The 7,636-nt window shown below is 46.1% G+C and overlaps 1 long non-coding RNA gene across 1 annotated transcript; it reads right to left on the bottom strand.

Annotated features, from left to right (window-relative positions):
• Positions 1 to 2,660: 2,660 nt before the first annotated feature.
• On the bottom strand, positions 2,661 to 7,328 carry LOC128665096 (uncharacterized). The gene is made up of 3 exons (XR_008402997.1): positions 7,273 to 7,328; positions 3,516 to 3,601; positions 2,661 to 2,711 (listed from the first exon to the last, which is right to left on the bottom strand). It is a non-coding gene; the product is annotated as an uncharacterized LOC128665096 (long non-coding RNA).
• Between the last annotated feature and the right edge of the window lie 308 nt (positions 7,329 to 7,636).

Raw genomic sequence — 7,636 nt, 5'->3', positions numbered from 1 at the left:
GAGCTTGCTGGCGATTAGAGGCTACACATATTTGTCTCTTGTAATTGGCACACCATATGTGCTTATCTGGCTCCCAGTAGTGCATTGCTGTTCTGTAGTAGACTTTAACTGTGTTTAAGCCCTTTGATCTGGTGAGATTTTATAAGACTCCTTAGGGATTGTTGAATCCCCTGGGGAACTATGTATCTTATTAGAGGGAGTTCAATAATATATTTGTGTTAAGAACAGATGCTTACTTTACATTATAGTGCTCAGTAAAATAAACTGAATTCTCTCCATGCCGGCAAGATTTAAAGGGACATGAAACCCAAAATGTTTCTTTCATGATACAGATAGATAATACAATTTTAAACAACTTTCTAATTTACTTCTATTATCTCATTTGTTTCATTCTATTGGTATCATTTTTTTGAAGGAGCAGCAATGCGCTACTGGTTTCTAACTGAACACATGGGTGAGCCAATGACAATCGGTATATATATATGCAGCCACCAATCAGCAGCTAGAACCTTTTTTACTGCTTCTGAACTTGCCTAGATAAACCATTTAGCAAAGAATAACAAGAGAAGGAAGCAAATTAAATAATAGAAGTAAATTTGAAAGTTGTTAAAAATTGTATTCTTTATCTGAATCATTAAAGAAACATTTTGGGTTTCCTGTCCCTTTAAGAATCCGGCCCATAGCTATAAGCAAACAACAGTGCAGCAATACAATGCACTGATATATTAGAGCATTTTCTTTTTTGCACTTTTTTGTACTTTTTAAAAAAGCTACATAAAATATGGGAGTAGCAACAGCCCTTTGAACATATTAAAAACCATAAAATTGAGTAACAGCTTGAATTTCAACTAAATGTAGCTGTTCTTTAGTATAGCGATGTAATTAAAGGTATTTCAATAACTAGAAATTCAAGCGTTAGCTTAAAGGGACAGTACACTGTAAAATTGTTTTTCCATAAATGTATTTTAAATGACTTGTTATACCAACTGCAGGGTATAAAATATTTGAGAAATTGCATTTTCGGGTTTATTTGTGTATCTGAAGTAGCTGGTTTTGTGCTTTGAAACCACAGCCTATTACAATGGGTTGAGCTTCAGGTAATATCAGATCTCATTATGTTATCACTTTTATGTACACAGACTTGCTTCCTTATCTTATATTTGTCTGGAACACCAAAGCTCAATACATAGAGAGAACAATGGAAAATGATCATTTTGTTACTGAACTATCATGCCCTCCACTGAGGGTGTAATCTCTTCTGCTGGCTGTGTTTACTTAGGCTATTCAATAGCATATACGCCAGTATCAAAACTTTCAGTATAGGTTGGGAAACCACAAGCTAAATCAGCTATTTCAAATGCTGAAATATGAGTAAAGGAGCTACTTGCAACCAATTTAATACACTCTAGCAGGTAAAAAGGATCATTAGGAATAATTTAAAGGGGAGAAAGTTTTTGGGTGAACTGTCCCTTTAAGAGTCAGCAATGGAAGAAGGTTCAAGCCAGGTTTTACATATGTAGATTAAACCCATGATAAAATGATGATATTTAACACATGTACAGCAGTGAAAGTTATATGTCCTTTTGAAGGCTATTTAAAAATAACAGGAGGGGCTTGGCTTTGGTTCCAGTTATTTATGGACATGTTTCAGTTAACATGCCATAAGGGATTAAATGCCATATCCTCCTCTTTGAGAAGAATTATCATAACTTAACTATATACATCATAACGTTTAATGTAAACTTTTAGCTTCATTTCTAACACAGAAATAAACACACAAACAACTTATTGGTTATAAAACCCGTAGGTCACATTTATTGTGGCAACACAGGAACCAAACGACCAGCATGAATAAACATGGACCAGGGGGGCGGCAATCAGGTACTAGCTAATGCATAGTAACCCCTGCTAATAAGATGGGTAGTACCAAGGCGCAGGAGAGGAAGCAGAGCATAGCTCAATACTGGAATTGCTTAGAGAGTTCTCAGCTTCAATTCACACGGGCAGGGAACACCCCAGACATGCGTCTAAGGACTTCACCCATGGCCGGAAATAGCCTTGACTCTACCTCGATCACATCCTGCCCCCGGACACTGTCCACCCGCCATAAGATTGCCCACATATCCAGGGCCACTCTCGCCCCCACCCAAAACTCACACAAAGAGGTGTAGGGACTGTCTTAGGTCTTCAATAAACAGGTCCATGCCATGGTTCAAAAGATGTACCCCATCGCCTCGGAAGAGGCTCCAGTCAGCTGCCGTAATGGTTTTGTGCTCCACAACAAAGCCCCTAAGCTCAAACATCAATTTCCTCACGTCCCTGTTGAGCTTTTTCCTGACCTGTGGCAGGCCATATGTTGCCATGTCAACCTGGGAATAATTTTGGACCATTCCATTCTCATACCAGGGATCCAAGCTTTGAAGGTGCGCAGGTCCGACTGGATCACCACACTCAAATCTTGAGCAAAGATCATTTCCCCCCTAAATGGAGGATCAAAACGTGGGGTTTCTCCCAAAGTTTTATGGCATCTTGCAGCAAAGTTTCATGGCATCTTGCCCAGCAAAGGCCTCTCCTTCCTAACCACCTAATCACCACCCTAGATGACGAGAATCCCAGTTGTTATCCTCCAGGTCTAGTAGATGCTCAGATGGCTGCCCAGTGCACGAACGAGTGCCCCACATTCCAGACAAAGAGCAGACCATTGCTAGGCCCTGCAAAAGAAACAAGTGTTAAGTCCATACCACAACAGTGAAAACATCACAACAGAAACACACCGTATTACTTAGAAGTGGGATAATAGGGGTCTCACATATAACTAATATCTCCTAGATTTCGACCTCCCCAATGCCATGATACGGTCAGCAGACCAACCTAAAGCCGCCGTTGTTGTAGCAGCCCCAACCCTAAATGAGTAAAGAGCTATGGTATTGGGATTTAACCCAGCTTTTTTTGCAGCCCATCCCAGGACCCTACGGAATTGGAATCTTGTAAGAGGGGTACCATCCTGGTGAATTACAAACCTAAGCGGACCCACTGGACACACATCCGAGAAGGCCTTCAACAGGGCGTAAGGGCAACTGGAGGAACCCTGATTCACAGGGAGTGACAGCCAAGCACCCCTACTCTACTGATCCACTTTGGATCTGGGAATAAATAGCAATACCCCATTTTCGGCGAATCGAACGTGTTCGCAAAACACCCCTCCCACCTTCACCATCTTTGACTGCGGTATCAATTCCCCCACTAGAAGGGCACCATTAAATGCCATGGCTAAAGCCGAGGAAAAAAGTTGAACCTCATATTCCGTAGAACCTGAAGCAAAAGGAGTAACCGATCAGCAGTTATGGGTTCCCGAATGTCAGGTCGTCGCACTTCCAACCTCCCCCAGGAAGAGTCCATCAGAGTGAACAATTTACAGAAAAAGGATACCGCTGCTAACTGCGCTGTCACCGCACCCTTTCTTACCTGCTTAGTTCTAAGCTCCGCAAGCCATCGCAGCAACCATTCTTGCTCACCTGTGCAGGAAGGAAATCCCTGAACATAGCAGAAGAAAACAGGGACGCCTTCAGTAGTGGAATCAGAGACTGCCATCCAGTGCCACCTGCCAAAGGAAAGGAGGACAGGAAACACCATGAGTTGCAGCGTTAGGCACAAACTTCATAAAATTTGCCAATTGGAAACAGGAAAGCACATCAGCTATAATATTAGCAACCCCAGGGACATGACGAGTCTGAAATTTAATGTTCCACTTAAGGCACCCCAAAACCAGAATCCTAAGATATCGTACCACTGTTGTGGGGATGGAGATGAGAGTCCATTGATGGCAAAGACCACACTCATATTGTCCCAAACCTGGATATCATCCTTCATGTCTTTGTTAACCATAATCCTTGCCTTAGGGGAGGTCAACAATCGCTCCATTCTTTTCAGAAAAATTCTCCCCATAGGGATGACTCGTCCTGCGAAGTTGAGCAGACTCAAAAGGGATTGCAGCTCTTTTAACGTGCAAAAATCAGCCAAATCCATTCTTTTCACTTCCTCAAGCATCTTTCAGACTTTATCTGCTGGGTATCTGCATTCCTCGGCTACAGAGTCAATTTCTATCCCTAAGAACCTAAGACATGTACAAGGGCCCTCAGTTTAATCCTCTGCCAAGGGAACACTGAATTTAGTCATTAACATTCTCATTGTGTGCAGCAGTAACTCACATTCTCTGGATCCCTGTCTGACCGCCAACAAAAAATCATCCAGATAATGAGCAATTCTTTCCTCCCCCACCACCTTGGCGACAGCCCAATGTAAGAAGGAGCTGAAGGCCATCAAAAAAGGTGCAGGAAATTGAACACCCCATGGGTAAACAACGGTCGACAAAGTACGATCCATTGTATAAACAACCCATTAGATAAATGGAAGATGGGTGAATTGGCAGCAGACGGAAGGCAGACTCTCAAGTTTTGCCAGCAAGGCACCTTGACCCGACCTCTGAACCACCCTTAGGGCATCATCAAAGGACTAATAATGAACCGTTCTCAATTCCTGTGGGATGGCGTCATTGACTGACCTGCCTTTTGGGTAGGAAAGGTGTTGAATCATCCTAAACTTCCCTCTGGCTTTCTTTGGCATGACCCCTAAAGGAGAAATAACCAATCCTGGTATCGCCTTTACCCTAAATGGTCCGGCCATCCGACCCAGCAAAACTTCCTTACCCAATTTCTCCTTTAATGCATCTGGAAACTGGTAAGCCAATTTCAGGCTCTTGCGGCCCACAGAACCTTTAACCTTACCTTGTACCAGAATAATGAAACCTTCCTGGAGGCCCAACCCCAGCAAGGCAGCCGCATCCCTATCAGGGTACAGCACAAGCCAAGGTCTAATTGCGGCCACCCTCAGCAGGGTATCTGCTCTTACCAACAGCAGGGTCTCAGGGTCCAAACCTATCTTGCTTCTCGCTTTTCTTGACACGATCTCCTGCCCAGTGAGTTCCCCAACAGTTGCGGCACACGTGACAAAAGGAACATGCAGTTCCCAGTGCGCAGTGCTTATCTTGAAATTTCCAACAGACCCAGGCGGGGCGTCTGCGAAACCTACTAGCAGAACGTAACTGGTGTGATCCCACTGGTGGAGCAGCTATCCCCGGGACCTTCTCAGGACCCAACCAGGCCCAAAGCTGCATCTCCAAACATCAAAAGTCCAGAAGAGGGTTACCTACCATCTTCCTGCAAAATTTTTCATCAGAATCCCGCCAGGCTCCGTCATGATCATTTTCTGCAATGATTTCCATGTACCCCATATATTTTAATATGGCAAAACACTGATCGGGCCTCTTCTCTAAAAAGCAAGAACAGTATATCCTGAAACAACGTCGCCACTCATGGAACATGTCAGGGCGCTGGTATTTCTTCGGCCCAGTCCCATCTTTGGCTATTTCCTTCTGCCTCAAGGATTCCACAGAGAGTTCAAAGATATTGACATACTTCCCCTCCTGAACGCGCCAAACTGTCTTAGTTTTAAGATGTTTGTGTAGATCATAAGAGGGCCAGGAGCGTGTATCACCGTGGAGTGCCACCTTGCGGCTAGCAGGTCCACGCGCCTCACTGACTCTGGATCTGGGTTTGGATGCCCTATCAGACTTTTCAGAGGTAACAGGTTCTGAAGATCTTTGCAACTCCTTCCTAGCAGCATTTCTTTCCTCAGTCAGCCACCTAAGCATTTTGTACATTCGCTTATGACCCTTAGCATTTAAAGCCAACTCCTTGTCATTCTCTGAACCAGAATCATCCGATGATGATGTGAAACTCCTGAACCCCACTGAAACTGAGGACTCACCGGTTTGCAACCCCGCCCTAGGCGGTATCGCCACCACGCCCAAAGTCAATGGACACTCATCCTTTGACACCAGGGAATCTGCTCCGCTCTCTGTTCCTCTCTCCATGCCACTTCCGAAATTGCCAGTAGTTGCCATGTCGCTATCCTGAAAAACAGAATGCAAGAGAGGAGTACCACGCAGGGGAAGTTCAGCTCTCCCCTTCCCCCTGCTCACACACAGCTCCCCCCCTCTGGGCCTGCATGGGCACTTGCCACATCCCTCTCCAACATGCACACTCTGCTCTTCCTCAGAAAAATCTTCAATATCCTCACTGAAGTGTACTGTCTTAGGGACCTGGGAATGGGGCCTTCTTGCGACTTCTAGTTGGCGCTAATTCCATATCTAGACTATGAAATTGTGATGGGGTACCCTGCCTAGAAGCCGACGTAGTAACTACCTTTCTAGCGGTGGTCAGAACCGGGGCCGTCCGCTGAGGCCTACCATCCCTATCATCACATTCCATCCCATCCATGCTGCCATCATCCGTGCCAATCGCCATGCCCGTGGAATCAGAATCCACGTTATCATCTTCCATCCTGCATGTACTGGGCCTAATAGGTGTCGTAGCACCTTTATTGTTGCCCGCTGAGGCCTTTGCCCCTGACCACGCACTAGCGCTTTTATTAGCCCTCTTTTCCCGATCACCTGAACCATGGTCAGTTCCATATTGGCCCTTATAATTTGCATATTTCGCCGTTGCCCCCTTTTGCAACCGCCTTATGCCCCTGTGCACCCTGAGCCCCCATCGCCTCTGTAGGCTTATCCCCCAGAGCCAAAGTTCCCCCATGTGGCACTCCTTTCTTACCTGCAGAGCCGCCTGGGGAACTCGATGCGCTCCTCTTTATGACTGGGCGTCGAATGGAGGAACCGGAAGTGACGTCACCGGAAGCACCGCCACTGGAGGACCCGAGACCGGAAGTCGACGTGGAGGCGGTTGACCCACCCGGAGCCCCGGACATCACCAACGCCAGCATTTGGAAGAGGGACACCACCGCCACAATGGATTTGTGGGACAAGGCCGCAGAAGGCCCAGGTAAGGCCCCGGAGCTCCCACTATACCCACCAACTATAGTAGGGAAATTGTGGGGCAACGAGGGACTGGGAATAACCCAGGGAGGGCCGGGAAAAATGGCAGATGGACCGGGAGGGACACTAGAGGGACCAGAGGCTAATTTAGAAGGGCCGGCCACCGCATCGCCATGAGAAGGCTCAGCATAAACCACAAGGCCCATGGGCTCAGACGCCACATCTGAGGGGCCTACATTGTCTCCCCATCCACCCTCCTGGTTAATGGCCTCCAACAGGGCCTGATCAGAGATCTCAGGCATAGTCGTAGCGCTACCACCCTCACTAGGCTCACCCTGGGGAGGGACATGGGAAGGAGAAAACAAAGGTGTTCGACCCACCGTTTCAGGGGATGGTGTGATCCATTCCTCAGCTTCAGCACTCTCCTCTACGATTTCTCTCTCTGTAGTTTCCTCCCTAGCCTCCATGATTCGATTTTGAGGTACCTTAGATCTCCTTGAACGCTTCATGTGAAAACTTTGAAGAAACCAGCAGAAAGAGAACTTGTACTTCTTGTACAGGGCTTAAAAAGGTAAGCTAGAACCCCTCCTCTCTATCTGAAACATTGTTTCACATACACACAAACCAGAACACTCCCACTCCTCCATCTTGGCCTTAACCCTTATGGCCCTTATGAGCTTTCCAGGCTTAACATTGTGCTCACTCCCATGGGGTTACCTAGGAGACAGCACTGATTGGCTAAAA

The sequence above is a fragment of the Bombina bombina genome, chromosome 6, assembly GCF_027579735.1.
Source record: "Bombina bombina isolate aBomBom1 chromosome 6, aBomBom1.pri, whole genome shotgun sequence".
Taxonomy (NCBI): Eukaryota; Metazoa; Chordata; class Amphibia; order Anura; family Bombinatoridae; genus Bombina; species Bombina bombina.
Note: the sequence above shows the minus strand (reverse complement) of the source record. Positions and strands in the feature narration are given on the sequence as shown.